Genomic DNA, 23,324 nt, shown 5'->3' on the forward strand with positions numbered 1-23,324 from the left:
GTTTTTAGATATTCATTTGAAGTTTAAACTAGACAAATGGAATTTTTTTTATCATTTTCTTTCCCACCAAATTTCAATCTCGTGGTAAACTCTATAGGTTTAAAAATAGGATGAATAAGAGGAATCAAAGTGAGAGTTGTTATAGATCCATTTAGTCTCAGGATCTAGATCATTAAACTACTTTGGAATGGTCACCATCAATCTCAATGGTGGCACAACATAGGCTTGATTTTCTCATAATTCTTTGCTCACTATTCTTGAGAGAGATGAAAAAGAACAGTGAGAGAGATTTTATTATTGAACTCTTTTTACCTATTAACACAACCATTTAAAAGCACCTCAAAAACTTTTGAGTGACTGAATTGAAGGGAAAAAATGACCTTAATTCCTCCTCTTCTGTTCAAGTCAATCATTATACAGACTGGAGGGAATGGATATGGTTCTCTATATTGAATTATTTTGCAGGTGAATTGTTCAAAATATTTTTTAATCAATATATGCAAAGATTCCTCTCCTTTTATATATATATATATATATATATATATATATATATATATATATATATATATATCTCCTGTCTATATCACACCTCTAACTTCTTCAATGATATTTTTATTCCATTTTTTGGAAAACTATTCTATATTTAATTTATAAGAACATTGAACATGGAATCCACACATGAGTTTGAAAGACCTGGAAGTGTTCCTCCCTTTTATCTCCATGAGATTACATGTTTTTGGTTTCTTTGTAATCGTGATTTGCTTATTATGGGTAAAACTCATCTGAATGAATTTTGAAAATCTGAATAACGGTATATTTAAGTTGAAATATAATCCTATTTCATTTGGGAACATTCAGTACATAGAGTAAAGGGTTAATAGAGTCCTTGGGGGGCTATGTAAATTAAGAGATAAGAATCATTTATAATATAGGGCAGCTCAAAGCCTGGAATGCCTGTTGCTGGTTAGGTAAACATAATAAAGGAATAAATCTGGAACAAATATTTGAGGTGAAGGTCAATGCCTCCCCATGGACCAGGGTTGTTTTGTTGTTATTATTCTTTCCTTTTCTCCTACTTTTAGTTTGCATGAGAGAGTCTGAAAGTTGAGGAAAATTTCCAGGTCTCAGATCTTGGTGGTTTCTTGAATGTCAGCCCCTAAAAATAATTTTAAAGTTTGGCAATTAGTAACTGAATAAATATAGATTCTGGACCAGATTTCACTGATAAAAGGAACCCCTAGATGAAGAAATTCCATTTACAAATGAAAGTTAGTATCTCCTTTGTTACTTGCAGTCTTAGAGAGTTGCCTAGAACACAGAGAGGTTAGCAGACTTACTCTGAGTAGTGTCAGTCAGTAAATTTAAGATATAGTACTCGAATTTCAATCTTCATACTTTTAAGCTCAACTCTTTTTGCACTTCATTATGCTGCCTGTCAACCAGTAATTGTCATAAAAAAGGAGATTTTCTAACCAAACTTAGAAACTTGAGACAGAGATGCTATTCCTGTAGAGCAGAAGAAAGCAGCATTTTTTAAAAGTGGTTTAATTTTCTACATGTCAGAACATTATGGGCCTTGGAGGCATTAACTTTCCATACAGAAAGTAGAGCCATACAGCTGTAAGAATTTGGGAACTGAACCAGCATGGAGAGAAGTCAACTAAGGAACTTTTCTTAGTGTAATGTGTATTTATATCTTTTTTTTTTTAATGTTGTTATATCTGTGTCAATGTGGTTGTCTAAATGCAACTTATGGGAAGATATGAAGAGAGTTCCAGAATCTTACCCACCCTCTCCTAAGGAAGATCTTAATTCCTTCCAGGAGGTAACAGATTGGGACCATGAGGTAGACCACTCTGCTCTCTTCACAATGGGTTACTAAGGGGGCGGCTAGGTGGAGCAGTAGATAAACCACCAGCCCTGGAGTCAGGAGTTACCTGGGTTCAAATCCGGTCTCAGACACTTAATAATGACCTAGCTGTGTGGCCTTGGGCAAGCCACTTAACCCCATTTGCCTTGGAAAAAACCTAAACATATATATACATATATATATACATATATATATATACATATATAATACAATGATTTACTAAGTTTGAATTTTATCTATCTGTACCCCTAAATACTTTGAGTCAAGAAAAAATAATTTTAGATTCAAGTCACTCTACTATTCATTTTTCCTTAATTGGAATGGGGTGCCTCAGCTTATATCTGAAGACTTCACTCCCTTTCCCAAATCTCCTGACCATCATAATAAAATCCATTTATCCAAAATGGATACAAAAGCAAACAAAAGCCAGCGAAGTTGCACAGTTTAGGATATAACAAGCAATTCATAGCATGAATTAGTAGAATCATAGCATGAATGGGTTCTTCTCCTGGGAGTAAAATACTTCAGATCAATTGAGAGAATTCCTAATTTCACCCAATAGGAAATTCTCTGTAGTCCAAGGGCAGCAAGCCAGAAATGGGGACATGCCTGAGGCATTTCCTTCTTAGACTTCTGCAGACTTCTCTTCCTCTTGGTCCTTTTCTGAATGTGATCTTGGAACTGCAGTGACAAATCTCTTGAAGCCAAAAAACAAAACAAGGAAAAAAGATACTCTCCTAAGCTTTCACCAGTATTTATGGACGTCAGGAATCATCCTCTCTGAGAATAAGAAGAACCTTAAGTTTTTTATTTCTTTTGTAATTTTTTTGAGATTCTATTTTTCCAATTACATAATATGAAAGTCTTTCAACATTCATCCACTCATATATATATATATATATATATATATATATATATATAATAATATATATATATGTATATATATGTGTGTGTGCATATATATGCATATATATAAATATATACATATATATATATATATATATGCAAGACATCTTTCTGCCATACCTTTCCCATCCTCCTCCTCTCAATGATGAAGTCTTGTAAAAGTTATATGTGTGCATTTGTGTTTAACAAATTTACATATTAGTTAGTCATTTTGTCTATGAGGAATTAGAACTAAGGGGAAAAGAAAGAAAACCATGTGATAGGAAGGAAAAACATATGAAAAGTCGATTCAGATTTTATGGGGTTTTTGTTCCTTTGTTTTTTTCCTCTAGATGTGAATGGTATTGTCCATAACAGGTCTCCAGGGTTGTCCAAGTTCTCTGAACTGCTAAGAGGAGGTACCTCAATCTCAGCTGATCAATTCACAATGTTGTTGTTAATGTGTACAATGTTCTCTTTTTCTGATTCCTTTGCTCATCATTAGTTAGTGTAATTCTTTCCATACAAGTCCAACAATTCATGGTTTCTTATAGAACAATAGTACTCTATAACATTCATATACCCTAACTTTTCATCCATTTCCCAATTGATGGGCAACGCCTCAATTTCCAGTTCTTTGCCACTACATAAAGAATTGTGATAAATATTTTTGAAATGTGAAACTATTCCCATTTTTGTGATTTCTTTTGGGTATAGACCTAGTATTGGTATTGTTAGGTCAAAGGGTATGATCAATTTTATTGCTCTTTGGGCAGAGTTTCATATTTCTCTCCAGTATGGTTGAATTAGTTCACAACTCCACCATCAGTGCAGTAATGTAACAATCCTCCCACAACCACCCCAATATTGATTATTTCCCCCTTTTTTATCATCTTAGTCAGTCTTATAGGTGTGAGGTGGTACCTCATAGTTTTTTAATTTGCATTTCTTTAATCAATAATGATTTGAAATATTTTTTTTCACATAATGATATATAGCTTTAATTTCTTTATTTGGAAAATGTCTGTTCATAACTTCTGACCATTTATCAACTGGAAAATGACTTGTGACCTTATACATTTGATTCAATTCTCTTTATATTTTAGAAGTGAGACCTTTATCAGAAACCCTAGATATGAAAATTGTTCCCCAACTTTCTGTTTTCCTTCTAATCTTGGCTAAACTAGTTTTATTAGTGCAAAATTTTTTAATTTAATATAGACAAAACCATTCTTTTCAATTTATAATGTATTTTATTTCTTGTTTGGTCATAAATTTTTCCCTTTTCCATAGGTCTGATAGAGTATTTCTTGGTCTGCTCATTGGTATCATCATTTTGTCTAAATTCTGAACCCATTTTGACCTAATTTTGGTAGAGGTTTTGAGATGTGGTCTATACCTAGCATTTTGCTATATGATTTTCCAGTTTTGCCAGTAGTTTTAGTCAAATAGAATTCTTAGCTCAGAAGTTAATGTGTTTGGGTTTGTCAAACTCTAAATTACTATAGTCATTTACCTATATTTTTTTGTACCTTTTCTAATCCACTGGTCCATTACTCTATTTTTTAACCAATACCAGGTAGTTTTGATGACTGCCACTTTATGATATTAATATTAGTTCTGATAGAACAAGACTGCCTTCCTTTGAATTTTTTTCCCTTGATAGTCTGGACCATTTGTTGCTTCAAATGAATTTTGTTTCCATTTTTTCTAGCTCTGCAAAACAGTTATTTGGTAATTTGATTGAAATAACACTGAATAAATAATTTGATTTGGGTAGAATTGTCATTTTTATTATATAAGCTCAGTCTAACAATGAGCAATTGATGTTTTACCAATTGTTTATAACTGATCTTGTTTTTGTGAAAGTACAAACAGTTCATATAGTTTCTGGAATTGTCTCAGGAGATAGATTCCCAAGAATTTTATGATATCTACACTTAATTTAAACTTTCTATCTCTCTTGCTCTTGGAATTTGTTGTTGATATACAGAAATACTGATGATTTGTGTGGGTTTATTTAAGATTTTATTACTTTGCTGAAGTATTGTTACAATTAATTGATTTTCTAGGGTTCTCTAAGTATACTATCATATCATCTGCAAAGAGAGAAAGTTTTACTTATTCATTGCCAGTTCTAATTCCTTCAATTTTTTTCCTTTTCATTGATAAAGTTAATATTTTTAATACCATATTGAATAGTACTGGTATTAATGGTATTAATGGGCATCCTTTTTTCACCCCTGATCTTACTGAAAATGATCCTAGTTTATCCTGATTACATAGAATGTAATGGTTTTAGATGGTTTTAGATAGATACTGCTTATTATTTTAAGGAAAACTCTATTTATTCCTATACTGTCAGGGGTTTATAATAGGAATGGATGTTGTATTTTGTCAGTCTTTTTTAGAGCTATTGAATTAATCATATGATTTCTGTTGGTTTTATAATTGATATGTTCAATTATGTTAAATGTTTTCTAAGACTGAACCATCCCTACCTACCTGGTATAAATCCTACTTGATCATGGTGTATTATTCTACTAATAACTTGTTATCTCTCTGCTAAAATTTTATTTGAGATTTTTTTGCCTCAATGTTCATAACAGAGATTGGTGTATAATTTTCTTTGTTTGATTTGACTCTTCCTGATTTAGATATCAGAACCATATTAATGTCATAAAAGGAATTCGGCAGAACCCCTTTTCCCATTTTTAAAAATAGTTCATATAGTTGGTAGAATTCACTTGTAAATCCATCTGGATCTGGAGACATTTTCTTAGGGAGTTTATTGAGGATTTATTCAATTTCCTTTTCTGAAATGGGGTTATTTAAGTATTTTATTTTCTCTTCTGCTAATCTCGGTACTACATTTTTGTAAATATTCATCCATTTCATTCAGGTTTTCAAATTTATTGACACATAGTTGGGCAAATTAAATGAATTATCTCTTTAATTTCCTCCTCTTTGTCAATGAGTTTACCCTTTAGTAGTCTTCTTTTTAAAATCAGATTAACCAAAAGTTCATTTTATTGTTTTTTTCAATACACCATTGCTTAGTTTTGTTTATTAGATCAATGGTTTTCCTGCTTTCAATTTTATTAATCTCTCCTTTGATTTTCAGAATTTCTAATTTGGAATTTAATTGGAGATCTTTAATTTATTCTTTTTCTAGCTTTTTAGTTGCTTGCCCAATTCATTGATCTTCACTGTAGAATAATATATTTTGCTCTAGTCTTTTACCTGAGTATTTCTCTCTGCTTCAAATGTGCTTCTTGTAAACAACATTTTGTAGGATTATGATTTTTAATTTATTCTGCTATCTTCCTTTATTTTATGGGAAAGTTCATCCCATTCACATTTACAGTTAAGATAACTAATTTTTGCAAATTGAGGGGGATATAAATCAATTGAGGAATGGTTAAACAAGTTATAGTATATGCATGTTATGGAGAATTATTGTTCTACGAGAAACCACAAATGATAAGACTGTAGAGAAGGATGGAATGAACTAGAGGAACTAATGCTGAGTGAAGGGAGCAGAACCAAGAGAACAATTACACATCAACAATAACATTGTGAGCTGATCAACCTTGATGGCTGCAGCTCCTCTCAGCAGTTCAAAGAACTAGAACAACCCTAGGAGACTAGCTATGGACAATGCTATCACCATCCAGAGGAAGAAAAAAAACACAAAATAAAATAAATCCTACAGAATCTGAATGAACACTACATTTATTTTTTTAAAAATTTCTCTCATGTATCTCTTTCCTATCTCATGGTTTTCTTTCTTTTCCCTTAATCCTAATTCTTCATACCAAAAATGCCTAATTTGTGTTTAACATGTTAAACACAAATGTGCATGTACAATATTCATCTGACTGTTCACTGCTGAGGGGAAGAAAGTGGGAAGGGAATGTGGAAGGAAATTATGTAACTTTAAAATGTGTGTATGCATGTGGATGAAGGTGAAAAATTTTTATAACATGCAATTGGAAAAATAAAATCAAATATGAATTAAAAAGATGACTGCTTCTTTACTTCTTCCCTTGCTTTCTTTCCCCAGTTATACTTTTCTGTTTCCTTTTAAGGAGAATCTTATGCAAATGCCCAGGTTGTACCAATTCGATGTCAGAGTGTGAAGTGCCTTCTTCCCTCATTAAAAGAGTTAAAGTGTAAGTCCCTGGGCTCAAGACTTAAAAAAAAAAGAGAATTTCAGACATCATTCCTCCTTCTAAGGCAGAGGAAGAGGCAGCATCTCAGCTGAGAGTTTCATCTGAAGCTAGAAGCTCATAACAGAATGAAGCTCTGAAGACTCGTACTCAATGGAATAATATCTCATAGCAGTGGAATATCTCCCAGGAACAATTTTCTTAAGACTCTCATGGAGCACACCTAGTAGCAACTGCAAGCAGGAGTGGGATAATAATATAACTAAAACTCTTTGGCAGTCATTCAGTTTTAGAGACAGATGTCCCCTCTCTAAATGTACCTTAATCTCCTTCTATTCACCTCTTAGATGATCCCTAGAGGCATTCATTCTTTTCAGTAATATATGTTTAAATAGTTGTTGAGTATGTCCCAGAATTAGGGGAAAAATAATCCCTCACTAATTTTGTTGTTTTGCTATTTCATTGAAGAGTCATAAAGTCATGAAAATGCTCCTCGTGATTAATATGAAAATAGTTTTATCTTTATTATGCTGAGTGAAATTCTACTTCCCCATAGAGCCTTTGTTGATTAAACAAAGGACCATAGCAAATAACTCTACAGACAAGTCATTTAAAGCTTGCTTGCCTCAGTTTCCTTAACAGTAAAATGGAGAAAACAGTGCAACTACTTCCCAGGGTTATTGTGAGAATCAAAAGAGATATTATTTATAAAGTACTTTAACCTACTAGTTCCTGGCATATGCTAAGATCTATATAAATGTTACCTGGCATTATTATTATTATTATTATTATTATTATTATTATTATTATTATTATTAATTATTATGTTTTCATAGTCATTCTATTACATTTTGAGTTCATAGAGTACAAAGTCCATGTCACTTTTTTGTTCCTTACATCTTCAATCAATCATGTATTGGATTGCTACAGTATTCCAGGCACTAGAAATACAAAAAATACAAAAATAAAATAGTCCTTGTCTCTTGGCAGTAACATCCAGAATGCACATACACATACACATATATGTGCATATATATTTTTATTTATATAGATTTACATATATACATATATTTATAGACAAGTTATCTTATATCTGCATTGTGTGTATGTATTTGTTATGTACATTTATATAAGTGTATATAAAGACGTTTTCTGTGTGTGACATGTATACGCCAACAAGATATTTTGTACACTCATATGTATGTGTATGCACACATGTTTATTAAATGTATTTTGTATGTCTGTGCACATGTGAACATACACAAATACACACAAAACAAATATAAGTTATTTTTGCAAGAGAATGTACTACTAGCTGGGGAAAACAGAGAAGACTTTACATAGAAAATAGAATTTGAGCTTTGTTTTGAAGAAATCAGGGCTTCAAAGAGGCAGAAGTAAGGACAGAGGGAATTCCAGCCATGGGGGAATAGACAGTGCAAGGGAACAGAAATAGAAGATAGATAATCTATCAGTTGTAAGCACAATTACTATCCTACATATAGCTGATGCATAAACATTTGTTGAATGAATAAATGAATATATTTGTTCACCAGTCTTGTATGCTGCCCCTGCTCCCACCCTCTATGTTAATGTCTTTTGCCCAAGTTTTCCAATCTCTTCTATCCCCATTACCACCATAGTCCTGACCTTCACCATCATTTTCTTGATGGTTTCTGTAGCATCCCATTTGGGATCCCTAACTTTCAAATCCATCTTGTAAAATACTGTCAGATTAATTCAAAGATCTCAAGAAGTTGTAATGATAAGCTAAACTATATAATATGAAATTTAAAAGAAATAAATTTGTAATTAGTTTCAAAAAACATCAACTGCCCAATAACAAGATTAGAGAAACATGAATAGCAAACAACTCATATGAAAAAGGCCTGAGGGTTCTCATGCACTGCAACTCCAATATAATCAGTAGTATAATCACACAGTCAAAAAAGCTAAGGGAATATTGGCTAGGTTACATTAGTAGAAGTAGAGTGCTCAAAACGAAGTAAGCAAGAATTCGGTTGTAAGAATTCCATGCTCTGTTCAGACCATACCTACAATACAATGTTGTATGAAATGCTAACAATCACATTTCAGGAAGTATATTGGCAAGTTGAAATACTTGCAGAGGAAGGCAACCACAACAATTGATGAATTGAGTGTGTTCAGTCAGGAGAAAAGAATGCATAAGAAAGACATCAGGGAGTCAAAGCCATAGTATTTCACTATTCTTATAATGCAACAGATGCTAGCACTTAAGCAGCAATTATTTTCATGGTGGTCTTTTTTACTTATGCTAGTCATTAGCACTATTCCCATGAAATGATGTAATTTATTGCCATTGGGCACCCAATAAAACCAATTCCACCATATCCTTAACTTAAATTCTAAAAAAGAGCATTTCCACAGACACAGAAGAACTCATAAACATTAGACATGAAAACAATGCATCTTCTTTTCAGGCCACAAGTTTTAAAAATTTATGTAAGATATTCAGCAAAACAGCCCTAGTCTATTCTTCCTGATGAGCCTTCCTTATGATCTCTTATGTGCGCTTTAAAAAATGTTACAATAACCCTCTTTTCCTTGTCATATTACTACTAATCTTTCTCTTGGATTACTACTAATCTGAAGTCTTCTTACCTCATGGGAAAAAATAAAATAACCTTGTAACAAATAATCAGAGTTGAACAAAATAAATCTATTCATTGACTTTATCCAAAAATATATGTTAAAAAACATACCTTAAGGGTATCCCCTCACTGGGATGATGTGATTACTGTGCAATTAGGTGGCACACTAGAGTCATAAATACCTCATTTCAAATGCCTCACTCACTTACTAACTGCATAAGCCTGGGAAAGTAATATAATCTCTACTTGCCTCAATTACCTCAACTGAAAAACTAATATAATAGCACTTTCCTGGAAGGGTTGTTATAGATATGAGATAATAGTTGTAATGTACTTAACACATGGAAGGCATTTAATAAATAATTGCTTCTGTTCTTTCTTTATCATAAATCTTCTGGACACACACACACACACACACACACACACACACACACACACACACAGTTGGCTATTTCACTGACCAGGGACAATAAGTCTTTAAAAGTCTTTTTTCTTTACAAAATCGCTGTGCTAGAATAAATTATATTCTCTGTCCTACTCAATTCATTCTGGGTCAGTTTGGTGTTCCTTAAAATTGTCTCCCTTATAATTTCTTGGTGTGCAGTAACATTTTTTTTTAGGTTTTTTTTTTGCAAGGCAAACAGGGTTAAGTGGCTTGCCCAAGGCCACACAGCTAGGTAATTATTAAGTGTCTGAGACCGGATTTGAACCCCAGGTATCCCTGACTCCAGGGCCAGTGCTTCATCCACTAGGCCACCTAGCCACCCCCAGTGTGCAATAACATTTTTAATTTGTTCAGTTATCCCACCAGTCTTTAAGAGGTAACCTAAGGCTCTCTCCTAGGGTAATTTTTTTTTCTTTTTCCCCTTTTAATTTTTTCAGGAGCTAGAAGTTTGTTTTGCTTGCAGTTATTCCCTTCCAACTAAATTTATCCTTCTTTAATGTCTGTCTTAGCTGTGGTTGTTTACTGATGCATTTTCTGGTTTTACACCAAACTCTTTGGGGGAAGGAGGAATGAAGGAGTTCACACTCCTTTGCCTATTTAAGATAATGATGAGACTGATCTGAGGCCCACTATCCCAAAATCTTTCTCTATATTAGCATATTCCTCTTCTCACACACCGTAATGATGAGACATAACAAGTTCTTCCCCCCTTCATTTCTATATTAATGGGTTATATTTATTCATCCTTCTCTTTCTCCTCTTAAAACACCAAGAATAGAACCTTTCTACCCACAAGATTTCTTTTCCCTTATTTATGTCCCTCAATATTTTGAAGACATTCATACCTGGAAAAGACATTTGTTTTGTGTCCTTCATCAAACAGATCCTTCCACCTGTTTAAGTAAATTTACCTTTTTGAGTTTCTCTTGACTCTTGTTTTTTGTATTTCAAGGTTTTCACTTATCTCTTTTCATCAGACATGTTTAAAACTCTTTTATTCCACCAAAAATTCAGTTCTCCCTTATAGGATTATACTCATATTTTCAATGTTATTTTTGGTCGGAAGCCTGTATCTTTTGCATTTTGGAATGTTGTAAACCAAGATCTGCTCCAGTATTTAATAGAAGCTTACAGGGTTTTTATGATCTTTACAGCATCCTTTGTACATTCTTTCTGGATTCTTGCAGTAATATTTAATGAAATTGGAGCTATAGATTTTGGTTGTGATTAGATTTTGGTTGTGATATTCCTGAGACTTTTTCTTCTGGGGTTTCTTTCAGTAGGTGACCATCAAATAATTTCTATCTTCCTTTTGTCCTCTAGATCTAATAGAACTTTGAGTTCCAAATTCTATTCCTCCTCCCCTCCTCTCTAAGGGGGAAGAAATGGAAAACATTTTCATATTTATAATTTTTGAAAATAAAGCATGCAGATAGTGAAGTGAACAGAACCAGGAGAATAATATACACAGTAACAGCAATATCATTAAATGAACAATTATGAATGACTTTGCTATTTTTCAGCAATACAATGTTCCAAAGGACTAATGATGCCACCTCTAGAGAAATGATATTGTTTGAATACAGAATGAAGCATTCTATTTTTCACTTTATTTCTTACAATTTTTATTTTCTTTTATTTATTTTCTTTTATTCTAGTCTTCAGGTAAAAATTATTAATATGGAAATGTTTTCCATTTTCTCCCCCTTACAGAAGAGTGGAGGGAGGACAAATAGAATTTGGAACTCAAAACTTTAAATAAAAATCAGAATTTTTCAAGGAGACTATTGATTCTCTCATCATCATCACTCCTTCCCTAGTTTTCCAGGTCAGTGTTTTTATACCAGTCATCTTAAAATTTGTTTGATTTACAAGATTTTTTTATTTTATTCTTATATTTCTTGTTGTCATAGGGAATCATTGTTATCATTGAAGTATGACCAATTTTGTTTTTCAAGGAATCCATTTTGAATGTAAAGTTTGCCACTTTTCTTTCTAAACTATTCTTTTTCCAATTCTTTCCTGGAGGTTTTCTTTCTTTTTTTCTTTTGCATTTATTCTAGGTATTCACAGTCCTTGAGGGGAAATCCATTTATCCCTTTTGAGTCATTTATAAATTTATATCTCTCACTTCTTTGGGGAAGATCTTCAGATTTCCAATAATTTTTGAACACAGGATAATATTTTCTTTGATTTTCTAATTGATGGAGGGAGTTTCCTCTTTTGGAAGTCACCTTCATTAATGAAGTAGCAGACCCAATTCTTATCTTTACATCCACATTAATATGGCTCAGTGTGTTCATGAGTATGGCACTGAACTGGTTTTTCAAAGAGTGAATATGAATTTAGAGTGACAATTAAACTAAAGGTGCTAAAAGCACTGTCATCTTAGAAACATCTTTCCTTCCTTTTCCAGACTCTAGCACCATCCCTGAAAGTAAAAAGAAGCTATTTTGTATTTTAATGTGTTCTGTGGGTTGCCATGGTTAAAGGGAAGTGAACAGACTACTGAGTATGGGGTTTTTTCTGTACCTAACCAGGCTTGTCCTCAGATGGCAGATCCAGTTTTTGCCATACTTAACCATTTCAGTATAGTAGAACCTATTTACACTGATAACCTTTGAGAGTCCACATTAATCTCCACACCTTTTCAAGTTTTAGAAGTTTGACTTCATGGAAGTATATTCCTAGAAGCTATCTATACTTTAGACTTAAAACACTCTTTTATTCCCCTAAATTTAACATATACTGCTGAAGATAGATGGCACATGGTGAGAGTCCTGGACCTGCAATCAGGAAAAATAAGTTGAAATCCACTCTAAGACATTTAAGCAACTGGGAGACTCTGGGTAAGTCACTTAATTTCTATCCAGCTCAGTTTCCACATCTTTAAAATGAGAATAATAATAACACAAGTCTCAGAATTATGCTAAGAATTAAATAATATTTACACAGCATTTTACAAACTTTAAAAGAAATTATAGCTCTTTTTCTTTTTATTACTATATAAAATAGTACTTTCTGAATAAAAGTTTGTAATAACCAGAATGCAACAAATTTAGAACTAGAAAGAATCCTTCAGCTTAGTTAATTCAGTTCTTAGTTCTCTTAAGCAGGGGGGAAAATTGGGATACCATTGAGGAAAGTGACTTACCTGGGTTTCTGTTGTAATAATAATAATAATAATAATAATAATAATAATAATAATAATAATAATAATAATAAAAACCTGGTATTTATATAGTTCTTTAAAGTTTGCAAGAGGCTTTCCTCCTAAGAATTTTAAGAGGGAGGTAGTGCAATTATTGCAAGCCCTATCTATAAGATGGGGAAACTGTGGCTATGAGACATTAAATATCTTTTTCATGGTTACACAGTGGGATTTAGATCTATGTCTTCTGACTCTAGGTCAGTCTTATTTCCACTATTCCATGCTACTTCTCAATCACAAAGGTTATGAAACAAATTCGCTTGCATAAATCTCAGGCTACTAAAATTAACTAGATGGCCTTGACATCCGAAAGAGCAAACTAGGGAAAAAAAGTAAGATAAAGTAATAGCTAATATATGAAGCTTAAGGAATTCATTAGCACAAAGAAATGTTACAGGATAAAAGAGTATCCCTAACTTTCTGATCTTGCTATGACAAAGCAGAACTGTTTTCTCCTATATCCTGGAACTATACTGGCATACAGGCCACTGACAGGAGATTTAGGGAATTCTTGGTCTTGGCAAATTCATTTAAGGAGGAAGCCGTGTGGTATACAGGACAATCTGCCCCTAATGAAGCAATTCTTAGAAAGTCAATGAGGTTCAAATAGCAGTTGATGATTTCTAAGCTCCCAATCCTAGAAAAAGGTGGAGTATGAGAAGGGATAAAATAGACCCTCCCAGAAGCATAGCATGGTGATAGAATGCTGACCATGGAAGCCTAAGACTGGGAGAAGAGAGGGGGGGTGAGGAAGGACTACAAGTCACAGAGATGGAAGAAAAGAATACTACCAAAGGAAGTACCTCTCCCTTCCCTTCACCCTTCTGGAAGCAAAGCCCTGCTCATTCTGCCCTAGTTACCAATCCAACTTCTTTGCTTGAGCCAACACAGCACTCAATACTTTGAAAAAACCATGATTATGCAACATTATGGGTATCCTTTCCATACTTCATGAACCATTGTGCTCAAAAATGGGCTTCTAGTAGAGTCCCTCTGCAATTAATTAAGTTGGTCAAGTAATGATAATCAACCTCTCATCTAACCTAAAATTGAAGCATGTGTAGTTTATTAAGATATGTAAGAGTTTGTGCTCTATTAGCCTAACATTTGAACATCCACATTCATTTCTTTGTAATAATGCAACTACCAGTTAGGACTTGTGATGAGAATGGAATTTTTACACTCACAAAACAGAGGATTCAAAACTAATAAATGTATACATACGGAAAAAGGAAATCTTAAATCTAGGTTTTGATTAGTATCTGTTTCCCAAGCTATAAATTATTAACATAGGCTTCTGAAAGAGATTTACCTTCATGGTTTTGTAGAAGAAAAAAAGATGGTATGCACTTATCCCAATGATGTTGCAAAGTTAATTCAGAGCCAGTGTCTTTTCCATTCGCAGAGCCTGGGAAAGGAAAAGCATAGGTGGAAAAACAAAGTTAAACTGTTTCATGTCATTGACAATTCCTATGATTAAGAAGGCTACGACCCTTCATTTTATTCCATGATTTTCTCAGTGAAGTATGTTCCTAGAATCTGCCAGGAGCTGACTTCCAAGATTGAGTTTAGCAGAGAGACTTGAGGAAGAGCTCATCTGCAGTCAGTAAATCCCTAACTGTTTGCACATTGGGTTAGCATTGCCCTGGCATCTAGGAGGTAGCCTTTTAGTCACCATGACAACCTATCTTTGATGGGAAATGTGTTGACTTAAATTAAAAATAGCAGAAGTATATCACTGTGCTGTAGTGAAATGTTAGGCTTAAAACTGCAATTACTTCCTGGTTAAGCTGTCATCCAGTCCATCTCTGGTTATTCTAAAAAATGTGACATCAGAAAGAGTAGGCAGTAAAGCCCATGCGTAAAGGCTAAGGACGTTTTGACTTTAGATTTCCTATTTGTGTCCCCTATGTTTTAAAAGAATGGACACCTGACCTTGAGATGTGATTGGCTACAGTCGTACTATACTGAACACACTGATCTTGTATAAAATGAAATTGAAGTGAGAAAATATGTAATGATTGTGTGTCTACTTCTTATCACCAACACTACCATAATATTTGATTTCAGAGTATCAAAATATCAGAGTAATTAGATCTCTTTTAAAAATCCAACAAGATTAGGGAGAAGCCAGCTCTTATAAAATATGCTCTTATTCAGCGATATGACTTACCACTTCCTCCTTTGGCTCATTTTACATATCAGAAAACTGAGGCAAACAGAGTTAAGTTGTGACTCTGGATAACACAGCTCTTCCTTCAGAATAACATCATCAATGGAAATCAAGCTCACATCACCCTCAAGGATGATCTGCTAGAGGTTTAGACATTACCACAGTGGCTGAATAGACAGATAGATACTAGGCAGAGGAAAGGAAGAAAGAAAGGGAGAGAGAGAGAGAGAAAGAGAGAGAGATACAGAGAGAGACAGAGACCAACAGAGACAAAGTGAGAGAGACAGAGGAAGGGGAGGAGGAAGAAAGGAAGAAAGAAAGAAAGAAAGAAAGAAAGAAAGAAAGAAAGAAAGAAAGAAAGAAAGAAAGAAAGAAAGAAAGAAAAGGAGGGAGGGAAGGAGGGAAGAGGGAGGAAGAAAGAAAGAGATAAAGAAAGAAAAAAGAAAGAAAGGGAGGAGGGAGGGAGGGAGGGAAGAAGGAAGGAAAGAAGGAAGGAAGGAGGGAGGGGGAAGGGAGAGGGGAAGCGAGGGAGGTAGAAGAGAGGAAGAAGGAAGGAAGAAGAAGGAAGGAAGCAGAAAGAAAGATGATAGGATCAAGAAATTATACATAGGGGCAGCTAGGTGGTGCAGTGGATAAAGCACTGGCCCTGGAGTCAGGAGTACCTGTGCTCAAATCCGGTCTCAGACACTTAATAATTACCTAGCTGTGTGGCCTTGGGCAAGCCACTTAACTCCATTTGCCTTGCAAAAACCTAAAAAAAGAAATTATACAGAGAGACTCTAAAGATCTATGTAGATATCTACATACAAAGTCAGTTTTAGATGGAAGATGGATGGATGAAGAGATAGATGGATAGATAGATAAATGTGATACAGATATGATAAAGAGATGAGAGATATAGAACTGTATAAAGATCTATCTAGATATCTCGGCATACAAAGTGGCACAAAAGTCAGTGAAATGTTAGGCTATTAAAGATTATCATTGGTTCTTCATTTCCTGTTCTAGGCACTATTCTTTTATTTTCAAACTACTAATAGAGGTTCCATTACAATTCACAAGAAACTCTCTAGGAGGCACATATGCAATCATGTCATCACAATTTAGATTTTCTGTCTCAGCAAGAAGTCCTGCAATTTTTACTTCCCAAAGATCATTTTTATAATAGCATGAAAAGGAATTGGAAGACTGGAATTAATTTTTTAAAAAACCCACAATCATTTAATGGTAAATATTCTGGCCTTAGAATCAAGGGGGTCTGGGATTCTAATCCCCAATCTGTCACTGACCAGTTGTGTGACTTCCTAATTCTGGCTCTATATTTGAACAACTGGGTGATTCTCATCTAGAACTTTCTCAGTCCTACTCCTCCACATCATCTATCATCCTTTGTTTCAGATTCCATTGCAACCCCTGACATCCTCACTCTTTTATTAACAGCCTTTCTTTTATATATTCCATTTTTTATGGGATAACAGAAACCTGGCTCTTCCTAGAAGACCTGTCAGCCTGGGCAAAGCAAGAAAGGCACCTTAAAGGAGAAACAGAGACCACATGGGTCACTCTTAACCCTTAGACACTGCTGTAGAGAGAAACCAAGACCCCGAACATAAAACTCCCAGGAAGAATAGTGTTCCCAAGATCACTGACTTTGCTTTAGTCCAATCCTCAAGCCATTTTCTTTTCTTTTTTTTTTTGGATTTTTCAAGGCAAATGGGGTTAAGTGGCTTGCCCAAGGCCACACAGCTAGGTAATTATTAAGTGTCTGTGGCTGGATTTGAACTCAGGTACTCCTGACTCCAGGGCCAGTGCTCTATCGACTCCACCACCTAGCTGCCCCGAGCCATTTTCAAAAGGAAAAGAACTATTATGCTATTTCTTATAAAATAAAGTAATACTAAACACAGCATATTTAAAGAATTCATTATACTGTTAAAAGTATAAATATCTCCAGGTCATTTCCCTAACTTCTTGAGCCTGGTACAAAGAAAGATACCATCCTGACTTTCACCCATGCCAACAGTCAAATAATTGTCACTAAATCATATTCCCCAAATAATGTATTGACTTCTTAAAATATTAGATAACTTATTCTTAGACACAAATTAGAAACCAGCTAAATCTATTCACCTTAGTTTCTGGATGTAACAGATGCCATCAATTGCCATGATGCCTATGATGCCACTGTAAACTATATTGAAAAAAAATTGTCTCTCTTTTTATGGTGGTGTCCACCTCAGTGAGAAAATAAAGCAGAGAAAACTACAAAGAAATATTTTCCTTCTAATGTATTTTCTTTTTTATTTCTTTTTTTTTATTTTTTTCATCAATATGTATATTTTTAAGTTACAAAATTTCCTTCCACCCTCCCTTCCCTCCACCCTCCCCTCATCAGGGAACAGTTAGGTTAATAATGTACATACATATTTTTGATAAACATGTTTGCAGAAAAGTCATTTTCAGTATGAGGAATTAGGATTAAAAGACACACATAAGAGACAATTTTTATAAAGTGTTCATCAGATTCTGAAGAATTGTTTTCTTTTGTTTTGTTTCTTTTGGATTGGGATAGCATTGTCCATAGCTGACTAATAGGGTTGTCCTACTTCTCTGAACTGCTGAGAGGAGCTGCTTCCTTCAGTGTTGATCACCTCACAATGTTGTCATTAATATGTACATTGATCTCTTCATTCTGCTCCTTTTGCTCAGCATTAGATCCTGTAACTCCATTCCATGCTTCTCTAGAGTCCAACCACTTATGATTTCTAGTAGAACAATACTATTTCATTGGATTCACGTACAATAACTATTTTAGCCATTCCCCAATTTAGGGACATCCCCTCAATTTCCAATTCTTTGCCACTACAAAAAGAGCTGTTATGAATATTTTGTAACATGTGGAACTTTTCCCATTTTTTATGATTTCTTCTAGATATAGGTCTAGAATTGGAATTGCTGGGTCTAAGATATTTTCTTAAGAAAAAATAATATATCCTATATTGTAAAGATTACTTCTATGAAAACTATAAGTCTTTCAAATGTGAGGGGGAAAGCATCTTGGGAAAATAGCCTTAAACAGATTAACCTGCATTTCTTTTTAAAAATAAATGTGACACCAATATTAGGTATAAAATGGCAGATATTTTAACTTATGAAACTTGCAAGTAATGGGAATGAAGGTGTCAAAGGCATGTATTAAAATAGATAGTTGAGTAAGTCAGTTATTAAGCTTGCCAAGAAGAGAACAGAGAGTGTCTGAATTGTACATAAAGATTGAAAAAGATGAAAAAACTCATCACCATAAGCAAGCCCTGAAGACAGATTTCTCTGAAATACAATGGCAGAAAATATGAAGAAAGTTGTATGAAATATTAAGTTCCAGGGAACAGCCCTTTAAAAAAACTCTCTCTCTCTCTCTCTCTCTCTCTCTCTCTCTCTCTCTCTCTCTCTCTCTCTCTCTCTCTCTCTCTCTCTCTCTCTCTCTGTTTCTCTTTTTTCTCTCTGAAACTCTTGTTTTCTTTCCCTTTCTCTCTTCTCTTTCTCTGTCTCTTTCTCTCTCCGTATTTATTTTGATTTTTTTTCTATCTCTGGGTCTTTATCTCTTGGTTTCTCTCTCTGTTTGCCTTTCTCTAATCTTTCCCTGCCTTTGTCTCTCTGTCTTTTTCTGTCCCAGTCTCAAACTCTTAAACACACACACACACACACACACACACACACACACACACACACAAACACACAAGCACACACACAAACACATGTGCACACACAAACACACACATAAACATACGTGCACACACACACATACCCACATAAACAAACACCAGGATGAACATCTATAATGCTTCCTTATCACTGTTGCTATGACCTTGTTTGGAGGAGCTTATCTCTACAATGCTCTAACTAGGACAGGATATAGGACTTTGCATCTGGACAAGAAAATTAAAGGGAACCAGATATATTATCAGAAACCTCTTTCCTGATCATTTAATATGAAAATAGAGACTGCGCTTGATGAATAAAGAAATCAAAGTGGTAAAATGAATGGAATAATACAGTTGGGATTAGGAAGGCCTGGGTTCAAATCCTTCCCCAATTAGTTGTGTTACCTTGGGCAGGTCATGTAAATCCTTTGAGATTGCATTTCTTCTTCTGTTAAAAAGAGGATAATACTGAGATCAATGTATATCACGGAAACAATGTAAAGACTAACAGAATGTCTTCTGTGGGGGTTGGGGGAGGTAAACAAGAATGGGGGAAAATTGTAAAACTCAAAATAAATAAAAAAAATTTAGGGTTTTTTTTTAAGGCAAATGGGGTTTAGTGGCTTGCCCAAGGCCACACAGCTAGGTAATTATTAAGTGTCTGAGACCGGACTTGAACCCAGGTACTCCTGACTCCAGGACCGGTGCTTTATCCACTGCACCACCTAGCCGCCCCAATAAAATCTTTCTTTAAAAATGAGAATAATAATAGCCCCTGCATCACAGGATTATTGTGAGGATCAGATGAGAAGTTGTAAAGCCCCTTGCAAGTTTTATGACTATATAAATGTTAATAATTTTTGTTATTAAAAGAGGTGGATGCAGTTTCTACGGAATTTGAGAGCCAGACTAGGTTATCTCCAAGATCTTTTCCAGATCTAAATTCTATTAGTTATTTTTGTTCATAGAGTGTGGGATCTTGTTGGGAACATTGCAACCTTGTTTCACTCTTAAGTCATCAGGTTTGGTACTTTTTTGCTAAGTTCACCCTGAGTTGCCCCAGCCCTTTTAAAATTCATTCATTCTATCCACATTCAAATTTCACAAGAAAATCAATTTTTTCAGCCACAGAGTAGGATATATGATTCTAGGAGTCTGATGTCCTATTTCTAGTTTCTTCCTATTCCAATTCATCTTTCACATAACTAACTGCCAAAACAATCCCTTTGGTACCAGACTGACCAGGTCATTCCCATGCTCCAAAGTCTTTGGTGGCTCCCTCTTGCCCCTTGAATAAACTATTAACTCCTCATTCTGGCATTTAATGCATTCCACAAACTGACTTCAACATAGCTTTCCAAACTTGTCTCACATCACTCTCCTGTATGCATTTTTTGATCTGGCCAAACTCCCTAAACTCCCTAAATTCAGCATGATGCCTCTCATCTCCAGGCATTACATAAACCAGTTGCCATTTCTAGAATATGCCATCTCCTTATTTCTTTACTCCACAGGATTCCCGATTCATTCAAGGTTCAACTTGGGCACTGATTCCTCATTGAAGCCTTCTCTGATTCACCTGTTGCTAATATTCTCTCTTCCGACGTTATCTTCTATTCATATATTTGTATACATATTGGATACCATTCTCTTCCCATCTCCAATTTTTTTTTAAAAAAGTAACAAGGTACTTGAAGTCAGAATCTGTTTCATTTTTGCCTTTTTAATCCTTTATCCCTAATTCAGACTCATGCACACAGTAGGAGATTTAAGGGTGTTTATTGAATTGAATTGAACAGAAAACCCAGGGTCCTGTCCACAGTAATGAACTTCCTGAATTATCAGAAGAATCAAAGCAGTTGTCAAAAATATTGATCAGAGAAAAGTGTAAATAGCAAATCTATTAAGAAATTTGGATCAAATGTTCAAAAATATTCATAGAACTTTTTTGTATAGCAAAGAATTGAAAATTGAGGGGATGCCCATCAGTTGGGGAATGGTATATGAATGTTATAGAATACTATTGTTCTATAAGAAACCATAAATGGTCAGACTCTAGAGAAACATGGAAAGAATTATGAAAACTGATGCTGAGAAGAACCAAGAGCATATTGAACCCATTAACAGTGAGCTGATCAACCTTGATGAATGCAGTTCCTCTCAGCAGTTCAGAGATCTAGGACAAACCTGGGAAACCTGCTCTGGACAATGCCATTCACATCCAAAGGGAAAAAAATATCAAAAAACCCCACAGAATCTGAATGGATGCTATTTCACTTTTTAAAAACTTCTCTAATCTTTTTTCCTTCCTATTCCATTTTTTTCTTTTCTCAATCCGAATTCCTTACACACAAAATGACTAATACATAAATATATCCAACACAAAAGTACATGTATAACTTTTACCAGAGAGAAGGGAGGGGTAGGGGTAGGAAGGGAGGGTGGTAGGAAAATGTGTAACTTATAAATATGCAAGTGGAACAATGTTAAAAAAAATTCTATGACATGTAATTGAAAAGATAAAATAAAATATCAATTTTTTTCACATCAAAACTTGGCAAGGTAATTAATCTAAGTAATAGTATAGTATGACACACTATACTATCTCAGCAGAGATATAGCAATGCTGCTTATTTATTACAATTGCTTTTCAGTTCATTGAAGCATTAACTAAACATTGAATCATATTAATAAAAATTATCCCCACATTTCATTATAGAATGGATTCCTTCTTAAAAGATTTCCTGCAGTAATTTAATTTCATCTCTAGTGGTCAGTCTCCTAAATATGAATCAGGGAGCAGCCTTTCCCTGAATTCAATGTATCATCCTGACTTTTTCTTTGGTTATCTGTTTTCAATATTTTGGGGAACCCCTTATTTTTTTGAGTCTGTATATTTTGGTCCATTGTTGTGACAGCAATAAGCAATGAGAAAGGCTTTTGAGGAAGTCTCTATCTTCACCTGTCCAGAAGAAGAGGCATAAACAACTAAGTTTTCTTGACCAGCAGCTATTTGTATAGACAGTGCTATATTGTCCGTGTCTGTGTGTGTGTGTGTGTGTGTGTGTGTGTGTGTGTGTGTGTGTGTGTGTGTGGGTGTGTGTGTGTGTGTCAGGTTTTGCCAATGTTTAAAGTCTCATAGAATAAAAGGAAACTAACTATTGTGGAGAACACAATAAAGTAAATACATAATGGGAAGACTTGAGAGTTATGTATTCTGACATGATAGATGGCATCTGATAGAAATAAGCAATGAAATGAAGGCAAGAAATTAAGTGAAAACAATGAGATAGGGAGCTGTCAAAATAATAGAGACAAATAGATAATACATGAGAGGTAACAATTTAATAAATTATCTATGGATATAAACAGAGACACAAAAAAGTCGTCACTTGCTACTTTTCTTTCCAGTTAAAAATTTCTATTTTAAGAGACTATTTCCATTTTGTAAGATACCTTTTGAGAGTTTCCCAAACCAAATAGTATCTAAAAAGACCTTCTTGCCTCAAATATACCCTCTTTGCTTTCCATAGGCACAAATCCTTTGAATTAAGAGGCAACTTGAAGAGTATCATTCTGGGTTGGAGGGTTCTCCTTGCTGTAAGCATTCAAGGAGTTGACATCTCTATGTTGTACTTTTGTTTTGGCTCTGCACACTCTTCTCTGGGAGAGAAGAGAGTATGGGTGTATAAAGCTAGGGGAGGAGAACAAGGAAGGATTAGCCTCTCATTCTCTTCCAACTATGCCCAAACCAACCCCTCATATCAGTGGACAATAATATAATCATATATAATATAATAATATATTAATAATTATATATAATATATATTCTTGGCACAGCAGAAGAGAAGGGAATCTTAATTTGAATTCCAGTTCTCACTTTAAAAGGTGCTTCATAAAATGAAGCTCAAATAAGATAATGTTTATAAAGAATAGGATTTTGTGAGGATCAAGTAAGATAATATGTGTATAGTATATGCATATAATGATTTATTGATATAATTTAATCTATATAGGTGGCTCTCACCGAGGAACTCTTCCAACCAATACTGATGAATATTCTCAGTGGCTTGTATTTGTATGGTCATTGAGAAGTTAAATGATTTATCCAGAGTTTAATAGTCAATGTATATTAAAGGTCCTTCTGACTCCAAGACCAATTCTATATCCACTCATCACACTGAAGGTTGAAACAACAAAACAAAGCAACAGGTTGGATATGTGGGGTGATTAT

This window comes from Macrotis lagotis, chromosome 7 (genome assembly GCF_037893015.1).
Source record: "Macrotis lagotis isolate mMagLag1 chromosome 7, bilby.v1.9.chrom.fasta, whole genome shotgun sequence".
In the NCBI taxonomy this organism is placed as follows: domain Eukaryota; kingdom Metazoa; phylum Chordata; class Mammalia; order Peramelemorphia; family Peramelidae; genus Macrotis; species Macrotis lagotis.